This window comes from Macaca nemestrina, unplaced genomic scaffold, assembly GCF_043159975.1.
Source record: "Macaca nemestrina isolate mMacNem1 unplaced genomic scaffold, mMacNem.hap1 Scaffold_80, whole genome shotgun sequence".
Lineage (NCBI taxonomy): Eukaryota > Metazoa > Chordata > Mammalia > Primates > Cercopithecidae > Macaca > Macaca nemestrina.
This window is the reverse complement of record NW_027257871.1, coordinates 191,860-216,910: the sequence shown is the minus strand read 5'-3', so window position 1 is coordinate 216,910 and position 25,051 is coordinate 191,860. Positions and strand designations below refer to the sequence as shown.

The following is a 25,051-nucleotide window of genomic DNA, read 5'->3' as shown; positions in this document are numbered from 1 at the left end:
TTTCCAAGATGGAGTCTTGCTCTGTCACCAGGCTGGCGTGACCTCAGCTCTTTTTAAAAACACAGATGTTGGCATAAGATAAATACTGTTCTCTACCAGTTCCACCTCCTGAGTTCAAGCGATTCTCCTGCCTCAACCTCCTGAGTAGCTGGGACTACAGGCGTGCGCCACCATGCCCAGATTATTTTTGTATTTTTAGTAGAGACAGGGTTTCACCATGTTGGCCACGATGGTCTGGATATCTTAGCCTCGTGATCCACCTGCCTCAGCCTCTCAAAGTGCTGGGATTACACGTGTGAGCGACTGCGCCCAGCCTATGTATCTTTTTAAAAACACAGATGTCGGCATAAGATAAATACTGTTCTCCACCAGTTCCTCACTGGTAAATATTTAGGTTGTTCCCAACCGTTTGGATTAATCAGTGCTGAGTTGTACGTAATTCTTGCATATTTGCGTGAATATGTTCATAGGATGCATTGCTAGAAATGGAATTGTGGGATCCAGGGTTCTGCACATTTTAAATGTTGATGGGTGTTGCTCGATTCCCTTCCGTTAGGGCCATACCGTTATCTCACTGTCAATGTGTAAGGGCGCCTATTTCTATTTCCTTGCCAACAGTTTCTTCTGAGCTATTTTGTTTGACATCACACACACACACAAATAGACCGCTTGTTCCAAAAACATGGGCGTTTTACATTTCTACTTAAAGTGTGTGCACACTGACTGAAGTTCTGTGTTGCAGTGATATGTGCTGCTAGAATTGTGGCTCTGTTTCGAATTTGCTAGCCAGGCTATGGCTTTCCAGTCAGGTATTTTTTGTTTGGTTCATGTTGTTGCTGCCGTTGGGCTGGAGTAACCTGTGTGAATTTCCCTCTGCTGCCCAACCAGATTTCCTTTCTGGTGGACGGGCTTAGTGTCTCATCCGGCAGCCCTGTTTCCTGGTGATCTGGGCCGAGTGTCTCATCCGGCAGCCCTGTTTCCTGGTGACCTGGGCCGAGTGTCTCATCCGGCTGCCCTGTTTCCTAGTGATCTGGGCTGAGTGGCTCCATGAGAAGTTGCACTCATATTCTCCAGTAGTGCATCTTTTTACAGCAAGCAAAACATTTTCACCACGTTTCTAGCGGGACAGGCACTAGCTCTTTTCTGGGCATCAGGAGACCTGGCTTTGTTCCGGTTCAAGCAACAGCTGGTAAGTTACCAAAGACAAGTCGCATCTGGCCCCTGGTCCTTTGCTTTATAAGTAGAATCACAGTCCAAGTGGGCATCACTGCCCTGGTCTCTATGCGGTGCTGAGTGTTGTGGGGATGATGGCTAAGTGTCAGGGTGCATTTCCACCACTAGGGGATTACAGTCCAGTCAGAGACACAGGAGGAAAGCTAACAGCCCCGGGCAGGTACACAGAACCAGAGGAGTTTGAAAGGGTGGTTCCAAGTTCCTTGGTGTGATTGATGTGATCACAATAAATATTTTATCTCTAAGTCTTGGGCCATTGGACCAAGAGAAGAGAGAGCTGGTGTTGAGTTGTAGTGAGAGGTGTGTGGTTCGTGTGATTGCTGAGCCTGGCTGGGACTCAATTCCATTGAGTCCCATTCCATTTTACCTTCTGTTTCTACCTTTTTCATGCTCCTGCTTGTTTCTCCAGAAAAAAATTGCAATAAATTCCTTTCAAAAACTTTACAAAAGCCATAGATGCTTATTGAAAATAGTTCAAATGATTTGGAAGACAGAAAGATGGTGAGTGTTTTTCTGTTTTGTGTTTGGATGAATGTGTCTTTGGGGTAGTCACTATTAACACTGGGTGTATTTCCTTCCAGATCTTTTCCAGTGTACCTACAAAGATACATGTACACATTGTAAAAAACAAAATAGTACCTGATAAACATTGAGTTCCCCTACTCCCACTCCGCAGTCTACATGGACATCCTTTCATGGTGATACGATGAGACCTGATGGACTCCTTTTGTTCGCTGTAGTACTAGGTAATAATAGCTACAGATAACTCACCTTCAGTGGGCATTTACCATGTGACAGGGTCTGTGCTCCAGGCAGGCTACATGAAGTGGGTCTTAAGGCTTTTTACAACAATGCTATGGGTGAACACAGTAATTGTTAACATTTGGCAAATGATAGAATTGCAGTAGAGAGAAGCAAAGCTGCGTGCTCAAACTCATGGCACGATTCCCGCGGGAGAGAGAGAACACTTTTAATACAATTGTTGTTATAATCAGGTGATTTACGATCATTTCAAGAAATAGTGCATTCAGTGAATACATTTCAGGGTCTGGTACAGTCTGGGAGCTGGTCCTGAAAATGCACTGGGCTAGAGGTAAGGGAGCGGTCCATTGGCCCTGGGCCCCTAGTGCAAGGAGGGAGGTCCCGGGGAGAGGGGGCATGGGGAGGAGGTCTCTGAACAAACCTTGCAACATTCATTTCTGCTGAGTCTGGTCCAAGGTCTGGTTCTTGACATGTACACTTTTCAGAGATACTTGGTTTTGATTTTTATCATGGCTCACCTGAGCAGCCATGGTTTCAAACTGCCTGGAGATGTGGTCTGGCAGGCCACTGCTCTGCCCATCCTTCCTGCTCCTGCAGGAGGGGAGTCATCCTGGACTAGAGGACTTCGCCTGTAATCAGCTGTCTCGTAATAAGTGGATTTGATGCTGGTTTCGCTAGGTCAGGAAATTTCCCATTTGGAAGGAAAACTGATACTTGTTTTTGGGTTTTGCTGAGGAGCCACAGGGTTTAGAGCAGGGACTGGAAGCTTGTTGAGACACACGTGGGTGCACTCAAACATCTTCCATGAAACGTGGAAATAAAGACAGTGTTCCAGAGAGGTCCCTGGCTTTGGGATATAAATATTTTTGTAACAGAATGGCACTGGATGTCTGCTGTATTTTTTTCTCTGCTATTTTGGCAAGTTTTATTTGGGTGTGTGCCTCCTGTACAGAAGGTATGACATCAGTTTTTGCCACCAAGTATTTACAGCCATTGGTCCCTCCTATGTGGGTCACTTTTGTGCCGTGGTTTCTTTGGGGAAATTGTAGGTCTCCTACCCAAAGCACATTGCCCATTTCAAGGTGCTCCTGGTTTCTGAACACCTGTGGCAGTGCCTTTCCTGTAGGTGAAGCCAGCGGAGAAAGTACCCCTCCCCAGGAGGTGGGGACTGGTGATTGCCTGAGTGAGGAGGCCGGGGATGAGCCCTGGACTAGAACTTGTGACCGGCTGCTTTTCCTTCCCCTCCTCTCCCTCCTATTTTGCCACCACCCCCTCTTTATAAAATTTCTCATTAAAAATTAAGCAACTATTTTGGTTTCCTTTTTTCGCTATTCCTTGCTAATTGCATGCAGAGTGAGCCTGGGACAGTGGAAAGGAAAGTTTTATTTGGCTTCAGATGATCCTACCAGTCCCACATTGAGGGGCTTCTGCCAGGCGGCATCATCAAGTGGCGTTGTGGAGGTTCTCCTTTCAGTCCTCAGCGTTAACCAGCAGAGGCAGGTGCTACTTATTCCTGGTTAATGTTGAGGAAGTTGAGCTCAAAGTGGCTAAGGGAACTTCCCAAAGTCACATAGGAAGTAGCAGAGTAGAACCAAACACAGATTGTTTCTCAATCAGGCAGGTCGTCTGATTCCAAAATGGGCTCTTAATTTTTGGAGATCAAAAAGCTGAACAGACACAGATATTTCTTTTTCTTTTCTTTTTTCTTTTTTTTTGTTTTTGAGCGAGGGTTTTGTTATGCTGCCTAGGCTGGTCTAGGCTCAAGCTGTCCTCCTGCCTTAGCGTTGTGAGTGCTGGGCTTACAGGTTTGTGTCACCACACCCAACCGAACAGACATTTCCTGAAGAAAGACATACAAATGGCCAAAAAATATGTGAAAAAAATGCTCAGTATCACTTATAATCAGAGAAATGCAAATCAGAAACCGCAGTGAGGTATCATCTCACCTGTTAGGATGGGTATTACCAAAAAGACAAAAAATAACAAGTGCTGGTGAAGATATGGAGAAAAGGGAGCTCTTACACACTGTAGGGGGGTGTAAACTAGGGCAGCAGGCTGGGCATGGGGCGCACGCTGACATCCCAGCGCTTTGGGAGGCCGAGTCAGGCAGATCACCTGATGATAGGAGTTTGAAACCAGCCTAGCCAACATGGTGAAACCCCGTCTCTAGTAAAAACACAAAAATTAGCTGGGAGTGGTGGATCACACCTGTAATCCCAGCACTGTTAGGCAGCTGAGGTGGGTGGTTCACTTGAGGCCAGGAGTTCAAGACCAGCCTGGCTAACGTGGTGAAACCCCATCTCTACTAAAAAATACAAAAATTTGCCGGGTGCAGTGGCGGGCGCCCGTAATCCCAGCTACTCGGGAGGCTGAGGCATGAGAACCACTGCAACCCGGGAGGCGGATGCTACAGTAAGCAAGCCAATTTCCACCACTGTACTCCAGCCTGGGCAACAGTGAGACTCTGTCTCAAAGAGAAAAAAGAATAAGAGTGAGTAAGCTAGGGCACCCAGTATGGCAAACAGTATGGAGGGTCCTCAGAAAGCTACAAATAAAATTACAGTGTGATCCAGCAGTCTCACTACAGTGTAGATACCCAAAGAAAAGGAAATCAGTGTCGGAGGGGCTTCTGCGCCTGTGTGTTTCCTGCAGCACTGTTCACCATAGCCAAGATATGGAATCAGCCTCGGTGTCCAACAGCAGATGATGGATAGAGAAAATGTGGTCTTTATACACAGTGGAGTACTATTCAGCCATAACACAGGATGAAGTCCTGTTATTCTCAACAATGTGGATGGAACTGGAAGATATGAAATAAGCCAGAGACACAAAGTTACACGGCACATGTTCTCTTATGTGGAAGGCAAAAGAGAGTGGATCTCATGAAAGTTGGAAGTAGAGGATCCTAGAGGGTGAGAAGGGTGGGGGAAGAGGGAGATAGGGAGAAATTTGTTAAAGGATACAAAATTATAGCTGGATAGGAATAAGTTCTAGTGTTCTATAACATAGGATGTCTGTAGTTAACAACAATATATAGTTTCAGGCTGGGCGCGGTGGCTCATGCCTGTCATCCTAGCATTTTGGGAGGCTGAGGTGAGTGGATCACCTGAGGTCAGAAGTTTGAGACCAGCCTGGCCAACGTGGTAGAAACCCCATCTCTACTAAAAATACAAAAATTAGCCGGGCATAGTGGTGGGTGCCTGTAACCCCAGCTACCAGGGAGGCCGAGGCAGGAGAATAGCTTGAACCTGGGAAGCAGATGTTACAGTGAGCTGAGATCACACCACTGCACTCCAGCCTGGGATACAGAGAGCAAGACTTTTTCTCAAAAAAAAAAAAAAAAAAGAATATATAGTTCCAAATAATTGGAGGAAGGGTATTGAACGTTACCAACACAAAGAAATGATAAATGTTTGAGATGGTGAATATGCTAATTACACTGATCACATACATTACATGTATTATGACATCACTATGTATACTCCATACGTATGTACAGTACACAATTATGTGTCAATTAAAAAAAAGCTGAACTTAGATTGGAATGGCTATGAAGTAGCTAGCTTTTTCGTATTTTTGATATAGACCCTAGGCATTTATTTTAAGTAAACTACCCTTGGCTTCAGGAAATGTTTAGTATTTGAATTTTAGCCTTGCATTTTGTAATACAGAGAAGTAAAACTGTAGGCTTGCTTTAGATACAGCCACAGGGGTTTGCCGTGATGACTTGTTTATGTAATAAGGGGGAAATATATCTCAATTAATAGGCATACATGCTCATTTTTCTCCCTCGTACACATTTTTAGTTGTTGTCCAGACATTGTGATACTTATGTAAACAGTATGCGATATCTTAGGTAGGAATCAGAATTTTAAGGTAAGAATACTTAGAGTTATATATTTTTCAAGCTTTCAAAGTGGACATTTTACATGTCCATTACATAACTGTAATTAAATTTTCAAAAAGACAATACCTGTCTTTAATATGGGTGATGCTCTAGCATTTTTTTTTTTTTTTTGGAGACAAAGTCTCACTTTCTCCCAGGCTGGAATGTAGTGGTGCGATCATGGCTCACTGCAACTTCAGCCTCATAGGTTGGAGAGATCCTCCCACCTCAGCCTCCCAAGTAGCTGGGACCACAGGTGTACAACACCATGCCCAGCTAATGTTTAAAATTTTTTGAAGAGACAGGGCCTCCCTCTGTTGCTCAGGCTGGTCTGGAATTCCTGGGTTCAAGTGATTCTCCTGCTTCCTCATGAAGGCTAGAAACTGGAAACAGCCCGGAGACTGCTCAGCAGGTGAATGGTTAAACAAACTGGTGCACCCAGGCCCCAGATACCACTCTGCAGTAGTTAATGACATCGTTGGTCATCAGTCTTTCAAACTAGAAACCACCATCATGCTTAATCCCCCTTTTTCCATCCTGGGTCTGAGTGGATTTCATTTTGCATTTCTTTTCAATGCATTTTCCCTCTGTCCTTTCTGGTTGCGCCTCATGCCTCATTTGAACTGTTGTAAGAGCCCCCAAATTGTTTCTCTGCCTCATCATGGAATCCTTTCTACACTTCATGCCCCGCATTGTCATTGGAACAATCTTTCCAAAACATGAACAAACTAACTTAAAAGAAATATCCCAGGTAGTCTTCCAAAAAAGTATAAGCTTTCTGTTAGAAGTTTGACTTCTTGTCTATAGGGAACCCCAGGATTGTAGAGAGATGGATTTCCTGTCTGCATTTCAAGATCAGGCAGAAATCCCTGGAGAGGCCCATGTGGAACAGTGGCACAAATACTGGTTCTAGAATCAGAAGCCCTCATATCCTGGTTCTAACACTAGCTGGATGTTCTTGGGAAAGTTTTGGTTTCATAACCTCAGAAACTCCATTTCTTAAGAAATGGAGATGAAGAAGCATACTCAAGGTATTACACAAGGCTGCTGGGAGGAGCGGATGAGGGGCTTGGTGAATATGCTGTGTAATCCATGAAGCACGTCGTATGTGTGAGACGTGGAGCTGTGTGGATAGCCGTTCTGGAATCAATGTATGAAAGCGATGGAAAGCACATTCGTAGTTCTGCCTGATGATACCACTGGGCACCTGTGTTGTACATGCCTGTAACATGGGTGAGGCCCGAGTCAGTACAACTCCCAGTTTGGTTTTCATGCAGTTAGAAAGGCCCGAGGGGACCCTTCCCACCTCCAGCTGTAAGAAGGAGGTGGCTGTCCCCTGCCTATATTTGATGGGATTGTCTGTGGCTCCTTAGGGACAGGAATGCAGGAAGAGGGGAAGAAAGCCGGCCTGACTGCTCGCTAGTCAGCCTTCCCCCAGGGAGGAGTGGAGGGTTCATTTCGTGGTAACTTGCCAAGTCTTTCTTAACCCATCTGCTCTTAGAAATGACCAGCATGACAAGTAAAAGACCCGTTCGAGACAGATGGGCTGTGTGTCCCCTGCGTTTATGGCTTTGTGGCCTCAGAGCTGCCAGAACTCGATAGCTTTCTGGGGAATGGTGGGTCAGCCAAGGGGCTGAAAATAGTGAGAGGAAGAAAATTCGCCCTCACCGCAGTGGGAATGCAGGTCTCAACCTCCCTAGGCCTCCATGATTTTCATCTGTCACATACTCACCTCCAGCAGGGATGTCTATGGTGATGAGATGAGGGAGCATCATAGCACATGTGGCACTTAGTAGGCTTGCAGAGAGTGGACGCTGGCGTCGGTGGAACAGTAGACTGGGCGCTGCATGTGGACGCACTCACGTGCTGGTGGCATGGGTGGACAGAGGAGAGAGGGACGCTCTGCGGTTCTTCTTTTGGTCTGTCACCCTCGATGTTGTGAGCAGAATCCATGAGTGTATTCTGTTGCCCCAGTCAACTTGATAGGCTGATTGCTCAATTTTCTGCTTCCACTTTTGATTTCTTAAGAATGGGAAAAGGAATATTTCAGTTACTTTTCTGGTTGATGGCATACATTCCTTGATATCACCTTAATGCTTTTTAATTTCTATGTATTTTGGATGCTGGAGCTTGCCTGACATCTGTGTTTTTATGCCTCACCCTCTCATGTAACTGTTGACCACAGCAGGACCAGAGAGAAGTGACCAGAGCGATTGGTAGCAGGACTAGGACTTGAATTTCCCAGCCTTTTGCCACCCAGCAGGCTCTGTTTTCTGTATTGCACTGCTCTTCCCTATTTCGACCCCTGTTAGGACAGTGGATGTGAAATGTAGCTGGGCGCTTTTGGGGGTGTGCTAGGAGTGTGGCAGATGCCTCAGACTGGCATTTTGCCCTGATTCTGAATTCTCATGGCTCAGAGTCAGTCTCTAAGCTACTGACTGGGAAGATACAGGAAGTTTTGTGTGGCAAACTATGCCAGGTCATTTTTTTCACCCGGCAATTTATTTGGTTTGGACTGAAATAAATCTCTGATATTGGTTTCTTTGCCAATATTATTAGGGAGTGGAGCCTGACTTGTTAACTTACCCTGATTCCTAGTGCTTAGAATCTCAGTGAGTGTGTGTTGAACTGAGCAGAAGTGTGAGAGCATCTTGGACAGTGGTTTGCAAACCTAGCTGCATCTGGGGGGCTGTGAAAAATGCATGCGTGCTTACTCCAGACTAGTTGAAATAGAATCTGCAGGAATGGAGCCTGGGCAGCTATAGTGCTGTTAAAAACCCCCAGGTGATTCTGATATACTGTAAAGGTTGAGATCCACTGATCCACAGTGAATTGGAGTCCTGGATCATAGACATGCCTTATGCTTTCACCAGCTTAGAATGGTTCTTGTGCTTTAGAACTGTGAAAAAAGTGTTATGCAAAAAAATGTGGAAATAGCCTAAGTGCCACATCCTGTTACTACCTGTCATGAAGTATATTTACCAGTTATTCACTCTATTCTGATCTCTACCCATTCCACCTTTTCTTCATGGAACAATAATTTGACAGTTGGTTATGCAGAACCAGAGTAAGTCTAGTTTGATTGGCGGGAAACGATTTTGGGTATGAAGTACCCTTTAGGCATTTATGGAACTCTTGTTTGCACCACCGGTGTGCTGGACAGTTTATAAATATTACTTTTTTAAACAAGGCCTATGGAGTCAGGCTGCCTGGGTTTTGCTAACTAGCTGTGTCATTTGGGGCAAGTTTTTAAGCTTATATAAACCTGACTTTCATCTATGAAATGGGATGACAAGGGGTCATTATCATCTCACAGGATCGTGCAAATGTGTGTGTAAAGTGCTTAGTTTGGTGCCTAACACATAGTAACTACCATCTTCATCATATTTAAATGTAAATATTAAGAGCTAATAAATTTGTAAAAGGTAGTATACCCTTACCCCTTGAACCAAAGACTACTTTAGTTTTAAGTGGTTGGGTTAATTTATCACTTAAATATTGGCCTCTTGAATACCTTGAATTTCAATTGAACATAGCCAGAGGATTTCATAGTTGGACCGTTGCCTCTGGAAGTTGGAGCTTTGTTAGTTTGATTGGTTTCACTTCTTACACTAAGCACGTGGCTGTGGGCACCTTTGTGGTGACTTCTGCTACTGGGGAATCAAAGCTTCATTAGCTTCTTTGGAGGAGATGATCTTACGCTATATGAAGCACTCAGACTTCGTTAACTATGTACCATCCAGACAAGACCAGGTGCTTCCCACGGCAGCCTGTCCTTTTCTTAGCTCTCTCATTAATCTAGCCTGTTCCTTCTATTCCTCTTTATACTAGAACTTCTCTTTGAACAAGGAATGTTGTTTTGCCACTGCTAGGTCCCCAGCAAGTAGTAATGCCTAGCACATACTAGGTGCCTCCTGAATGTTAATAGGTGATAATCTAGCAGAACACAAGATGAATCCACAGGTTGAGATTTAAGCTGTGTGGTATGAACACTGCATTGGCAAAATTATTAAATCAATTTTGTTAATACAAGTTTAAATGTCTTAGTAACTGACTTAGTTCAGTAATCATTTACTGAGTGTCTTCTAGGCCATACATTGGAGCAGAAAGGTAATAATATATGATCTCTGCCTCATGTGCAGGAAGTCTAGTGCGATGGACAGACACGCGCCAATGGCTGCCATGGAATATGGTGAGTATTAAGATAAAGGGGCACCCTTTGGAGCATAGAGCAGGGCTTGTGTTCTGGGAACATGGGCTCCATGTGAAAACACAATTTAAATTAGTTTTCTTTTTTCCTTTTTTTTTTTTTTGAGACAGAGTCTTGCTCTGTGGTCCAGGCTGGAGTACAGTGGTGTGATCTCGACTCACTGCAACGTGCTCCCCCCAGGTTGAAGTGATTCTCATGCCTCAGCCTCCCGAGTAGCTGGGATAACAGGTATGCGCCACCACGCCTGGCTAATTTTTGCATTTTTAGTAGAGATGGAGTTTCACCATGCTGGCCGGGCTGGTCTTGAACTCCTGACATCAGATGATCCTCCCGCCTCGGCCTTCTAAAGTTCTGGGATTATAGGCATGTATTTGTTCATCCTTTTAGATATCTGTGGGTAGCACTTAACTTTAAATGGGTACTAATTAAACTATTGAATGACTTTAGTATGGATTGAATGACTTTGCTCAGTCCTCATTTTTAATTTCCTTCATTAGAGGAAAAAAAAAAAAATGCGGGTTGAATATCGCTCATCCAAACTGCTTGGAACCAGAAGTGTCTCAGATTTTTTTACATTTTTGGATTTTTGAATATTTGTATTATACATGCTGGTTGAGCATCCTGAATTCAAAAATCCAGAATCTGAGCTGCTCCAATGAACATTTCCTTGAGCGTCACGTCGGCACTGAAAAAAAGTTGTGGATTTCGGAGTTTCTGGTTAGGGAGACTCATCCTGTATGGGCGTTGGGTTGTTGCAGGAGTTCTAGACCAGAGGTTAAGTGACTAGGCTTTGGTTTTTGCTTTGTTACTAAACAGGCTGTTTTCTTCCATAAGCTCAGCTTTAGATCCCCCAGTTGTCAAAGAAGGGGATGGGCCATCTGATGTTTAAGACCTCTGTTAGTTCTGACTTGGAGACCCCTGGCTTCAGTTCATCTTCCTTAAGAGTGGACAAAGAATATGGGAATTTTGAAATTGTTAGTCAACATCTACAGGGTCATTGCAGCCTGGTTTTGGGTAAAGGTCATCTTTAGTGAGCCCAGGGAGAAGCACTGGTTTAGCTGTCAGCTGAGAGGGGTAAGAGGTCCTATTAATTTTCCTCTGTGGTAGTGAAAGCATTGTTAAGGGTCACAGCGTTAGTGGAGCTGGCTGGAGAGAGGAGGGGAACTCACTGTTACAGGTTATATTGAATGTCTTTTCAGTCACTAAATGCTTTTTATGATATGTTTTTCAGGATTTCAGTATTATATGATTCTCTGTATTAAGCACAGGAAATTTAACATCAGCAAAAAAGAGTGCTCTTTCTTTTTTTTATTTTTCTTTGAGATGGAGTTTTGCTCTTGTCACCCAGGCTGGAGTGCAGTGGCGTGATCTTAGCTCACTGCAACTTCAGCCTCCTGAGTTCAACGATTTTCCTGCCTCAGCCTCCCGAGTAGCTGCGATTACAGGTTCCCGCCAGCATGCTCGGCTAATTTTAGTATTTTTAGTACAGACGGGGCTTCGCCATATTGGCCAGGCTGTTCTTGAACTTCTGACCTCAGGTGATCCTCCTGCCTCGGCTTCCCAAATTGCTGGGATTACAGGCATAAGCCACCACGCCTGGCCTTGAATGTTCTTTCTATGGGAATCTACAAAAGCCAGCTTTTGAGCCTAGTGGCAGAAAACTCTTCTTCATTGTTGAGCTGTGCTGTGAGCTTGGAGGGCTTCAAGCCCAGCTGAAAAATCTGTAGTATTTTCTGTCAGTTGGCTGTCTTGGAGAACTTAGTGAGCACTGGGCTGGAGCGATACTGTCAGAGTTCATGAGCTGTTTGAGGCTCTCAAAGCCTAGATACTGGGGTTGCCCAAATACATCGGCTGGACTCACTATTTCTCTCGGGAGCCGGGGGGTGGAAAATGCTGTGGTCTTAACTCTGCTCTTAATTTCACAGTGCTGTTGTTAATGGTAAGAATGATTTCATGCGTTTGTATTTTGCTTCGTAATTCACAGAGAATTTTAAAATCCATTATCTGATTTTATTCCCTCAGCAGTTCTGTGAAAAAGGCAGAGCAGTTTTCATATCTTCTGTTTTCCCGTGATTCTCTTGTGGCTCACAGAAGCTAAGAGCCTTCACCAAGATCATAGGGTGAATGAGTTGCAGAGCTGGGAGTAGAGCCTCAGGCTTCTAGTGACCCTGTTTCTTCCTAGATAGCTCGCTCTGGTGGCGCGCTGCTCAGGTAACTGCGCATGCTCGGTTTGGTCTTTTGTAAATCCCTGCCCCATCTCGGGAGAGGTTCTTGGGAGGCTTCTATTCATTTTGGAGCATTTAAGTATCTTGTCCTCTCTCCCTCCTCCCAGATGCATGGGCATTTCTGCAGGCCCCCAGGCTGGCCCTTGTGCGTGGGGGTGTCTCCTGCCTGCACGTTGCTTGCATGCCCCCTTCTGAAGGTGCTCTTCCCCGCATGAAGCCCCATCGTGCCTGCCTCCATACTGCAGGCTGTTCAGTACATGTTACTGACTCAGCATCGTTGTTTTCTAGAAATGGGACGGGATATGGATGCCAAGTTCTTTTGTGTGTGAAGCCTGCGATTGTATCATCTTGCCTTCCCCATGTGTGCTCCTTGAGGGTGTCACTGTGCTGCGGTCATCTGTGTTCCCTAGGGTGCCTCCCTTGGAGTCTGGGCTGTAGCAGACTTGCAGTCAGTGCTCATGGCCTAAATGAGAGGAAGGCCAACAGAGCCATTAAATCTGGAAAATGACAAGTGAGGGAAAGGAATTTTTATTGAAGGCATGTGAAAAAGAAATCTTTTTAGAAACGTTGACTTGTTTCTCAACTGGAGTTGAATTTCAGCTCAGAAAAGCAGCTGTGTGCCCAGAGGGCTTTGGGATTTCGGTTTGTGACAGATGAATTGAATTTCTTTTTGTATGAATGTATTATCCTTTTGTGGTTTTATTAGACCTTTCTCCCAAATGGAATAGATTTTTCTCTAAAAGTCACACTTCCTTTTTGAGAAGTGTAACACTAATTGTATGGGATGGTCTCCCAAAAGATTACCTGCCAGGAACCAAACACACTGCTTCAGACTCATGGCACCTGGTTACTGCCTGTGCAGCTGCAGGGGAGAGATGCACGATCGAGCTGAAATCAGGACGCATGTCTGCATCTTCTCTTTCTTGACTGCTGTTTCGTCTCTGAGCTGGCCTGCCTTCAACATCTAGGAGCTTGGTGGGTGCAGACACATTATGGTATGGAGGAGGGATATGGTGTTGCAACATCCAGGAGACTCGCTGAAGTCTCTGTTCTCTTCCTGCTCACTGCTCTGACTTTGTACAAGTCACATTTGTAGGGCTGTGCACAGTGGCTTACACCTGTAATCCCAGCACTTTGGGAGGCCGACCTGGGAGGATCTCTTGAGCCCAGAGTTTGGAACCAGTCTGGGCAACATGGTGAAACCCCATCTCTACAAAAAATGAAAATTAAAAAATTAGCCAGGTGTGGTGGCTCATGCCTGTAATCCCAGCTACTGGAGAGGCTGAGGTGTGAGAATCACTTGAGCCCGGGAAGTCGAGGCTGCAGTGAAACATCATCACGCCACTGCACTCCAGCGTGGTCAGAGCAAGACCCTGTCTCAAAAACAAACAAACAAACACCCATTTGTAATAGTGGCAGTAGTTAACTTTTGAAAGTTTGGAGAAAAGTTCCTAAATAACCTGTGACCATGGACAACTTACTTAGCCTTTCTGTGCCTCAGTTTCCTCATCTATGAAAAATAAGAGAATATGGTACTGATCTTACAGGATTTCAATGACAACTAAACGAGATCAAACCCAGACCCTGGCACCTCGTGAGTGCACACTCAATGTTATTATTTCAACATTTTACAGGAACAAGAATGCTAATGGGTCACTATGGCTAAACACAGTCTATAACTGGCGTTACTCATGGTATTGGAAGGAACTTGAATTCCATATAGATAGTGTGATGGAGAAAGTATTTTGGGCATTGGCAGCATTTATTCAAAGAACAAAGGACGTGTCTGTCCTGTGTGGAGAGCCGTTTCTGCTTGTTTCTTTAAATGCTATGGGAAAAGCAGTGGACCCTGTGCTGTCTGCCAGACAGCTTCAGTCTCCACGTAATGATTTGGCCAATTGTCGCTTGCTGTCATGGCAGCAGCAGTTGAAGGGTCAGCTTGTCTTAATTTGCATTTTTGGGTGTTTGTGCTATTTATAGACAATTAAGACACGGAAGCCTGTTTATGGCAAGCTGGCAAATTCAGCAAAACATGGAAAAACCTGTTAGCACAGTTTGCACGTGTGCAGGGACAGAGCAGCCAAATAAACACACACATTTTCCTGTATTTTAAAAACTCTCTGGAAAAAAAAAAAAAAAAAAAGACATTAAACCATTGCCCAGATGGCTTACAGAGCTAGAGATTTTTCCTTGAAGTACATGAGTATGGCTGTCAGACATCTGAAACCTGAAGTCATCTTAAAACATCACCATCATTTTGATGTTACCCCCTACCCGCCCTTTTTTTTCCATTTGTAAGGGACAAGGATCCAGGAAGGAAAGTATCAACTTACAAAGGGTTTTGTTACAATTAATCGTTCATGTACTTTCTTTTGGTATCTTATTCTCTGTTTACATTTTATTTTTATTATTACTTTTTTTTTGAGACAGAGTCTTGCTCTGTCACCCAGGCTGGAGTGCAGTGGCGCGATCTCGGCTCACTGCAACCTCTGCCTCCCAGGTTCAAGTGATTCTTGTGCCTCAGCTTCCTGAGTAACTGGGATTACAGGTGTGTGCCACCACGTCCAGCTAATTTTTATGTTTTCAGTAGAGATAGAGTTTCGCCGTATTGGTCAGGCCGATCTTGAACTCCTGAACTCGGGTGATCTGCCTGCCTCAGTCTCCCAAAGAGCTGAGATTACAGGTGTGAGCCACCGCGCCCGGCCACTGTTTCCATTTTGTAACGCTAGCGTCACCCCAGTGTAGGGTGGCTACGGGTATTCTTCTTTCCTGTTTCCTGGTGTATTTTCCTCTACAGCATTGATCACTCTTTAACATACTTTTTGGTTGTCTGTCTCTACCTACAAAAATATATGTTCCCTGTTATATCACCAGTTCCTGGCACATAGATAGTTAGTCAATATTTGTTGAATGAATGAATGAATGAATGAATGGGCTGAAAGAACCTTCTTCTTCTTTCTTCTGTCACTTCACACCAAATGCTTTTGGAAAATGCTATGTGAACAGGGATCCTAAGCAGGAGAGGTTACACACATTGCTGTGGGATAGGCCATCATCCTCTGATACTTGTCTGGAAGGAGGTGGAGTACTTCAGTAGAAATGATACAAGACAACTTCTTCAGGAAATCAGCCAAGTGTCACAGCTTTCACATAGGCGTGTGATGTTTGCGTATGTATGTATGAAGAGCTGTCGTGTTCTAGAATCACGGGCCTTTAGATCCCTTGTACAGATAGAAAATTAAAGGTCGAGGCCCAGGAGTGCTGCAGGCCACCGAGGTAGAGTCCCTGTCTGCCCTTCTCAGTGCCCGGTCACTTCTCACTGCACTCCCCTCTTTACTGCTAAAGCCACTTTCCCTGACTCTGAATGTGTAACCACGAGGGTGAAAATGTACTCCAGGCTCACAGTTTGTGGAGAAAAAGCCCAGCAGCTGAAAATCATGTTCACAAAGTTTGTACCTAGAAAAAGTGGCCATTTCTATCATGTCTTTAAATTTCCCTGTTTCTCATACATTTTATGAAGAAGACAGTAGAAGGAGATTCGGGAACAGCAACTTTAGAACAAGGGGGAAAAAATCAAATCTAGAGCATTTCAGTTTCTGTTTTCTTCTCAGTTTAGAGCTGAGGCACTTTAGCTTTCTGTCTAAGGGACCACTCAAATCTGATTAGAAGCCATTGTGGGCTGGTAATTATCCATAATTTTAGAAAGACAGATGCAGCACCAACTCTGTTCTCTAATAGCAGGCTTATTAATTTTAAATTTGCATGGCAGGAGAAGCAGATGGGGAGGTGGGATAAGCGTTCAGATGCTTGGTCATTGATAGTTTTTTACTTCCGTGTATCACATGGGGATTTGGGACCCGGGAAGCCCCCTGAGAAGTGATGATTTTCTGTCCCCTAACCAGCTGGGTTCTTTTTCATCCTGAGCTCAGAAAGATTGCTCCTACTGTAGCCAGGGAAGACAGGTGGTTGACTGGTTAGAAATCACGGCAGGTTATTTTCTCTATGGGCAGTTCGCATTTGGAAAGCAGAGCTATCAAAAAGTTGTCTTCTCTATTGTACTTCAAATCTGGGTGTTTAAAAAATTGTGTAAGCAAATTAAGCGTTTCTTTAATGGTAGTTGTGTGTGTTCTTGATGTGAATGAGAGGTGCATTCCCTTGTGAAATCCCTAGGACTTTATAGGAGGATGTGAGCCTTAGAACTGAAGTTGGTTTTCTAGATGATCATGTAGACATGATGCTGAGCACCAGACAAAGATGTTAAGTGATTTAAAAAAATTTTGTCTGAGTTCAGATTTTACACCAATATTTAGAAAATCAGCAAAAGAACTTGGAGGAATGTTCTCAGGCATCCAGTTCAGCCTCCTGCACACATTGTCATAAAATCCGAGCGTGTGTACAGGGAGGCACATTCCTTTCTGTTCTCATCACAGATCCTTCCCTGGCTCTGCACCTGCGTGTCATGCGCGTCCCTGTGAAGAGACCACCAAACAGGCTTTGTGTGAGCAATAAAGCATTTTAATCACCTGGGTGCAGGCGGGCTGAGTCCGAAAAAGAGTCATCGAAGGGAGATAAGGGTGGGGCCGTTTTATAGGATTTGGGTAGGTAAAAAAAATTACAGTCAAAGGGGGTTGTTCTCTGGGCAGGAGTGGGGGTCACAAGGTGCTCAGTGTGGGAGCTTTTTGAGCCAGGATGAGCCAGGAAAAGGAATTTCACAAGATAATATCATCACTTAAGGCAAGAACCGGCCATTTTCACTTCTTTTGTGGTGGAAGGTCATCAGTTAAGGTGGGACAGGGCATTTGCACTTCTTGTGTGATTCATCAGTTACTTCAGGCCATCTGGGCATATACGTGCAAGTCACAGGGGATGCGATGGCTTGGCTTGGGCTCAGAAGCCTGACATTGCCCTCTTCCCTACTTTCCCTAGCTTTTCCCTCCTGTGCGGTTCTCTCACAAAGTGAATGGCCTCAGCCACAGCTTCTCTGCAGCTGCATCAGACTGTGGCGACAGGAGTGGTGGCTGCTGCAGGGCCTGCTGTCCCCACGGAGCCCAGTCTTGCTTGCCGCTACAACCTGGTCACCATTTTGCCCCGAAAGTATGTAATTCTACAGAATGAGAGCCCACATGCTGGGGATGGAGGCGTCTTTATCACGGTGCTCTGCATATTTTAATCTTGGGTGGAAAGTGTGGAAAAGTATGTGATACCTGTGGTTGGATGTCAGAAGAACGTTGTGAACTTGATGTGGACTGAGGATGTTAAGGTGCAACAGGCACCCCGGCTTCATTAAATGAGACTTCCCCATCTCCCTGCCAGGCACGCACAGGTGTATGGCCACGTCTTATGTGTTATCCTTATCTAGAGTACGCCTTGTCATCATGCTTAACATTACATGATGATATTCTGCCTCATAGAGTAGGTCCCAAACCGCATTCAACACAGAAATGTACTCTTGCTATTATACACAGAAAATGCTTTCATATACCAAGTGGGAGAGCAGTCCTAAAATCTGGGCTGGAATCGCAGAAGGAAGGCATTGGAAAGCAACAGATTCCCTAGTCCAAAGCTGCTTTTTGATGAACCTATAAACAGGACCAAGAGAAGTGAATTTGCCTAAGGCCCTGACAGTGTCTCACGGTAGCATCTGAACCTAGCAGTTTCTTGACCTATTTCTTTAAATGATTAGTCAAGCTTCCTCTGATTCCTATATAAACATATTCCTCATTCATTCTTTTGTTTCAGTGAATTATTGCAGTGCTACCACGAAACAGTATTTGAGTCAAAATGTGGCAGTGTTGATCCCTTTCCAAGGATTTTAGTTGCACAGTTTGTCAAAGTTGTGCTTACAGTTTCTTGTTGGTTGCAAGGTGTCCTTTCAGAAGCCAATTGTGTGGTGTATTTACGTTGATTGTTGGAGGTAGTTTGGTTAGAACCTACTTCGAGTGGCTGGCGTGGGCCTGGGGGACAGTGACAGCTGCCTGCTTCATGGGCAGAGATGAAGTAATTGCTTCCTGGGAAGTACCATCCTCCTGGCCACACTCTCCAGCCCATTTCGTTTGTGTTGGTTTCCTTGGCATCTGCACATTTCTGGCTTCATGTGAGTCTCATTTATTTTAGCGTATGACTTCAGGCTGTGGGGAAGAATGGCCATTTTAGCACAGAGATGCACACAAAGGAACAACGGGCTAAATGTGAGTGAAGACATTCTTAGGGGTGATTTCATTTCTTTTATTCTGTAACAGGCAGTCTGGGAAGCAGTCTGGACACGTGGCCTGCGCTGTCACAGTTCCTCCTTGTAGGATCACAGATGTTTGGAGATTGTAGTGATAACTGTTATCATTGAGAATGTCATTCTCACAGGCTCTAATAAGTCAGGATGTATTCAGTGTTAATTTGTTGAAGACAACTGTATTTCTAGCCAAATCCATGTTAGACATTTCTCCTGGCATTGTTGCTGGGGGGGTATTCCCGTGGCTTAGTCTTAGGGAAGCACACGCCTTTGAATACTGCTGCAGCTGTGAGTACCCAAAGCGCACCGGAGTACTTTTACCATACGGGGTGTTAGTCACTGATACACGTCTCAGTCAGACCTGATGGATTCTTGACCCTTTCCTTTTTTAATTTTTTAGTTTTTAATTTTAATTTTTGTTTTTTAAGAGCACAACCCCTCAGGTGGCCACCATGAATCTCTGGTGTTTTCAGTTGGCTGCAGCCTATTTGCCATCTCTGGTTCAAACAGATTCGAAGCCTGATGATGCTTCCCTCTGTTGTTCTTCTGCTGTGTGACCCCCGCGCCCACAGGGTTCAAGACTGTCAGAGCTGGGAGCCACCTTCACAACTACCAGGGTTTCCGGAACCTCCTTCATCTAGCCCTGGGGATGGAAGAGATGTCATCAGAGGTGAAGGCTTATTAGGTTTACGTGCCATTGATAACGAATGAGGAGGTTTTCTTTTATATAAGGGGAGCTTCTTAGAACGCGCTTTACTAGGGTAAAGAAGCTTTTGAGGTTTGCTTTCTCTGGAAAGATAACCTGCCCTTGTTTTCAACAAAAATATAATTTGCATACCAGTGCATGTTGTATTACTGAGCACTGGCTGACAAATGGTTCTTAACTCGTCATTCACTCAGCCACTGTTTCTTGAATGGCATATGTGTGCCAGCTGTAGTAGGAACTCGCTGGGCTCTAGGACTAACCCTTATGAAACAGAGGTCCTGGGGGCAGCAAATGCATATAACTATAAACGTTTGAGGTGATATCAGAGGGGGTGCCTATAGGTGCAAAACTTCATTCATTCATTGCCCCATCTAGGAGGTTTTGTGTCTTAGCAGCGTGTTCCATAGCAACACATCCAACGATCAAAATATTCATCATATTGTTTTGAAATTCTCTGCTTACGTATGTGTTTTTCCGACTAAGTTTAAAGCCGGTTAAGGACAGGCTATGGGGTATGTATTATATATATCTACACACACACATATATTTATATTTATATACATTACCAATGTAAATATACTCTATATATATAAACACATATGTATTTCTCCCTCTCTATATATACACACACACCACACACATATATACACACACACACATATATATGAAATACACACACACACACTTCTACTGCCAAGCACAGAAACTCAAAACTAGGCAAGGGTTCTTTTAGTGTTCATGAAAAAATAGATGTGTTAGTTGAGAGCGTCCTTCAGTTGCCAGGGGAAAGACAGGATGGGTTCACAAAGGGAGACAGTGTTTTATTTTTGTTTTTGTTTTTGTTTTTTCTTTGTTTAACTCTTGAATTCAACATACTCCAGACTTATGGAAAAGTTGCAAAAATAGTACAGAGAATTCCCATATACTCTTCCCTCAGATTCCCCAAACATTTCACCCCATTTGTACTTTCTCTTTCTCTCTCTGTGGATATAATTTTTTTTTTTTCTGAAATGTTTGAGAGTGGAAGGTAGAATGCAGGGCAGGGTGAAAGGTGGAAGGAGAGACGTGGGTTGGGAGGCTTTTTTTCTTTCTTTTTTTAACCTTCTGAGATGGAGTTTCGCTCTTGTCACCCAGCCTGGAGTGCAATGGCACGATCTCGGCTCACTGTAACCTCTGCCTTCTGAGTTCAAGTGATTCTCCTGTTTCAGCCTCCTGAATAGCTGGGATTACAGGCACCCACCACCATGCTTGGCTAATTTTTTGTATTTTTAGTAAAGGGGTTTCACCATGTTGGCCAGGCTGGTCTTGAACTCCTGACCTCTGATGATCCACCCACCTTGGCCTACCAAAGTACTGGGATTACAAGCATGAGCCACTGTGCCTGGCGATTTTGGAGGCTTTTGCAGTAACCCAGAGCGCTATGATGAGGGCTGGACCTGGTTGGAAATGATGAGAAAGGTGAGAAGTGGTTAGGTCTGGCATAGAGTTTGAAAGGAGAGTTTAAATGGGTTAGATGACAAGAGAGAGACGTGGCTCTGAAGGCATAGTAGCCCTTGCCCTGCTGGGCCAGACGAGACAGGCAGCCTAGGGCTACTACCACACCCTGCGGGCAGCTCAGGACCTGGGCCAGCGGAGGAACCAGGCAGTGGTGCTGGCCAACTTCGGGACCCTGTGCCTGCACGCGGGTGCCAGCAGCATGGCCCATCACTACCTCCTGGAGGCCGTGCGGCTGTTATCGAGGCTGTCCTGCAGGGAGTGTGGCCGGGACTTCACCACGTGCTCCTGCAGCTGGGCCACCTCTGCACCCACCAGGGTCCGGCCCAGCAGGGCAAGGGCTACTATGAGTGGGCCCTTCTGGTCACTGTGGGGATGGGCCATGTGGAGAGTGAGTGCCCCGGTTCCTCCTGTGCGCCTTCCGGGGCCACTCGGGTCAGGGCACACCTGGGGTTTGTGATTCAGAAACAAGTGGTGGTTTTTCCACCATTGAAAGTGCTGAGTCATGGCCAGCAGCAGATGTTGGCAAGCGCCCTGGAGACAGGCGGTTCCCACACAGGGCCAGGCCCTCTGCCCTACTGGGGCAGCCAGCTCTTCCCAGTTTGCCCAGGGACCATACTGCCTTGAGCACGGAAAGTCCTGCGTGCTGGGAATCCCTAGCCATAACCCTGGGATGAAGGCAGGCTCTGCTGAGCTGGGACTTGGGGCCCCTCCATGAGCCAGGCCCTGAACGCCGGTTCTTGTGCCCGTGTTATCTGCTTGGTATGTTGGCAGCCTGCGCACCTGTCATCTCACTTCACAGAGGACACGGGGCGGGTGATTGCCCAAAGCCGCAGAGCAGTTCATGCAAAAGCAGCTCGTTGTGCAGTGTGTGCCAGGCCCCACCCACAAATGGGGCTTGTGGGGTCCTCGGGTGGCAGGGACTGAGCGTGGGAATGTGAGCTTTAGGCCAGAGAAGCCACAAAAGGGTGAGTGGCGTGATGGCGGGGCAGCACTTGGCCCCGGGTTAGGGAAGACTCTTTAGTCTGGGACCAGAGGGTTGAGAGGATTTAGTCCAAGTAATAGGTGGTGGGGGAGGGGCTGGTGGTGTAGCCTGTGTGAAGGACCAGGGATGAGCGAGTGTGGGTGAGTGGTGGTGAGTGAGTGGGGGTGAGGGAGCGGAGGTGTGATGGGGGTGAGTGAGTGGGAGTGTGAGAGGGTATGAATGGGGTGTGAGCAGGGGTGAGCGAGTGGGGGTGAGTGAGCGGGGATGAAGGGGGTGTGAGCGGGGGTGATTGAGTGGGGGTGGGTGAGTGGGGGTGAGTGAACGGGAGAGAGAGCGGGGATGAGTGAGTGGTAGTGAGTGAGCGGAGGTGTGATGGGGGTGAGTGAGCAGGGATGAGTGAGTGGGGGTGAGTGAGCAGAGGTGTGATGGGGGTGAGTGAGCAGGAGTGTGAGCGGGGATGAGTGGGGTGTGAGCAGGGGTGAGCGAGTGGGGGTGAGTGAGCGGGGATGAAGGGGGTGTGAGCGGGGGTGATTGAGTGGGGGTGGGTGAGTGGGGGTGAGTGAACGGGAGAGAGAGCGGGGATGAGTGAGTGGTAGTGAGTGAGCGGAGGTGTGATGGGGGTGAGTGAGCAGGGATGAGTGAGTGGGGGTGAGTGAGCAGAGGTGTGATGGGGGTGAGTGAGCAGGAGTGTGAGCGGGGATGAGTGGGGTGTGGTGGTGTGAGTGGGGGTGAGTAAGCGGGAGTGTGAATGGAGATGAGTGAGTGGGGGTGAGTGAGCGGAGGTGTGATGGGGTGAGTGGGAGCGTGAGCGGGGATGACTGAGTGGGGGTGAGTGAGCGGAGGTGTGATTGGGGTGAGTGAGCGGAAGTGTGAGCGGGGATAAGTGGGGTGTGAGCGGGGGTGAGTGAGCAGGGCTTATGCAGGGAGGTGCAGAGTTAGGAGTGGGTGGTTTGGGTGCTGGATGGTGAGAAGCTCTTCTGGAGAGCTAAGCAGGGCCTGGGGCCTCAGGCTGTGGCTTGGCCTTTTCCCCAAGAGCACTGGGGAGCCATGGAGTGCTATTGAACAGTCACTGCAGACTGAGCAGTGAACAGACAGTAGGTGGGCAGGGCTGTCTGAAATCTAGGCCGCAGAGGATAGATGAGGAAGTTGAGTCCAGGGAAATGGCCGAGACAAGGGATACTGTTGTGGGTCCCCTCTGCCTTGCAGCGGTTTGTCATGGCATAGTGAGACCACTCAGAGATGCCTCCTGTGGCCTGGACCAGAGTCCCAGGGGCTGTGGCCAAATCTGCCCATTTCCCAGCACCGGCCTGGCACCCACTCCTGGCCCTAGGAGGGATGAGATTTTGGAAAGGACCGTGTGAAGGGGCCCCGGTTCAGACCCAGGCTTCTTCCCCAGGGGCATTCTCTGACTGGAAGGAGACCCTCCAGGAACCCAGCGCCCCAGCCCCCACTGCAGCCTCCGGTGGCTCCTGGCACAATAGCCTGTGGCACCTCCTCCTAGGAGGCCCTCCCCGGGGTGCTGGGGGATTCAGACTTGGAAATGCAGGCCAGGGAACGGGGATCATGCTTTCCTGTCTCCCCACCCCGCGCTGAACGGTCGAGGAGACCGAGGGCGGGGCTGCTACCCCACATGCTTACTCGGGGTCATTTTTGAGTCACTTTTGGTAGTTTGTGTCCTTCTAGGAGCTTGGCTGTTGTGTCTAGATGGTCTGATTTGTTGGTGTACAATTGTTCGTAGTGTTTTCATGGAATCCTTTTATTTCTGTCAGGTCGGCAATAATGTTTCCTCTTTCATTTCTGATTTTAGAAACTTGGGTTTTTAATTTTTTATTTATTTCTTTTTACTAGAGATGGGGTCTCATCATGTTCCCCCAGGCTGGTCTTGAATGCTGGCCTCAGCGATCCTTCCACCTCGGCCTCACAAAGCGCTGGGATGACAGGCGTCAGCCATGGTGCTCAGTCTCTGATTTTAGTCATTTGTGTCCCATCTTTCTTTTCTTGGTCAATCTGGTGAAAGATTTGTTAATTTTGTTATTATTTTCAGTAAACTCACTTTTGGTTCTGTTGATTATCTCTTTTGTTTTTCCATTCTCTGTATTTTTACTTCCCATTTCCACTTTCATGTTTATTATTTTCTTCCTTTTATTTGCTTTGGGTTTAGTTCATTCTTTTTCTAGTTTCTCAAGGTGGAAGGTTAGGTTTTTGATTTGAGATTTTTCTTCTTTCTTTGAATGTAGACATTTACAATTATAAATTTCCCTTTCAGCACTGCCTTAGCTGCATCTTGGAATTTTTGATACACTGTGCTATTTTTTTTTTTTTTTAAAGGCAGAATTTTGCTCTAATGCCCAGGGTGGGATGCAGTGGTGCAATCTTGGCTCACTGCAACTTCTACCCAGGTACAAGCCATTCTCATGCCTCAGCCTCCCAAGTAGCTAGGATTACAGACGTGCACCACCGCACCCGGCTAATTTTTATATTTTATTTTTTTATAGAGACGGGATTTCACCATGTTTCCCAGGCTGATCTCAAACTCCTGGATTCAAGCGATCCTCCCACCTCGGCCTCCCATAGTGCTGGGATGACAGGCGTGAACCACTGCGCTGGCCCGGGCTGTGCATTTGTTTGCATTCTTCTCAAATTAGTTTTCAGTTTCCCTGATGGTCTCTTGAACTCACTGGTTGTTTAGGAGTGTGTAATTTCCACATATTTTTCAATTTCTCACATTTCCTTCACTGTTGATTTCCAGTTTCGTGCCAGTACAGCTGAAGAACACCTCCGCTTTGGTCTCAGTCCTTCTCCATTCACTGTGGCTCATTTTGTGGCCTGGCACATGGTCTGTCATGGGGAATGTCCCCTGGGTGCTCGAGAGGACTGTGTATTCAGCTGTTGTTGGGTGGCGTGTGTAACAGATGTCCATTCGGCGTACCTGGTTTCCTGTGTTAATCTCCAGAATGTTTCTGGCACTAGAAAATCAGAAGCTTTCCACAGTTCCCAGCGCCCTGGCTTTGGGAGAGGCCAGTGAGCATGTGGCTTGGGAGCCTGGTTGCATGAGAGAAGCATGTGTGGGAACGCCAGGGGCCGGCTTTGAACCCCATTCCCCCAACATGATGCCGTGTGTGGCAGACATGACGCTTGGCTTTGCTCTCTCAGGGTTCCATCGGCGACAGGGGCTACTTGTGCCCCTGGCCTCATCAGCTCAGGCTGAAGGCAGCCCTGGTCCTGGCCTGAGGGGCTTTGTGAAGCAGAAATAGATGGCCTGGTGCAGGGGCCGAGCCTGGCCAGGACCTCGGCCCTGGGAGTTGTAAAGAAGGCCGGCCTCTA

At 46.4% G+C, this 25,051-nt stretch overlaps 1 long non-coding RNA gene across 1 annotated transcript; it reads left to right on the top strand.

The window, feature by feature from the left end:
- The first annotated feature begins 330 nt into the window (after window positions 1-330).
- LOC139361645 (uncharacterized) lies at window positions 331-25,049 on the top strand. The gene is made up of 6 exons (XR_011619224.1): window positions 331-1,189; window positions 1,815-1,979; window positions 10,024-10,073; window positions 10,202-10,319; window positions 19,115-19,212; window positions 24,223-25,049. It is a non-coding gene; the product is annotated as an uncharacterized lncRNA (long non-coding RNA).
- The last annotated feature ends 2 nt before the right edge of the window (window positions 25,050-25,051 follow it).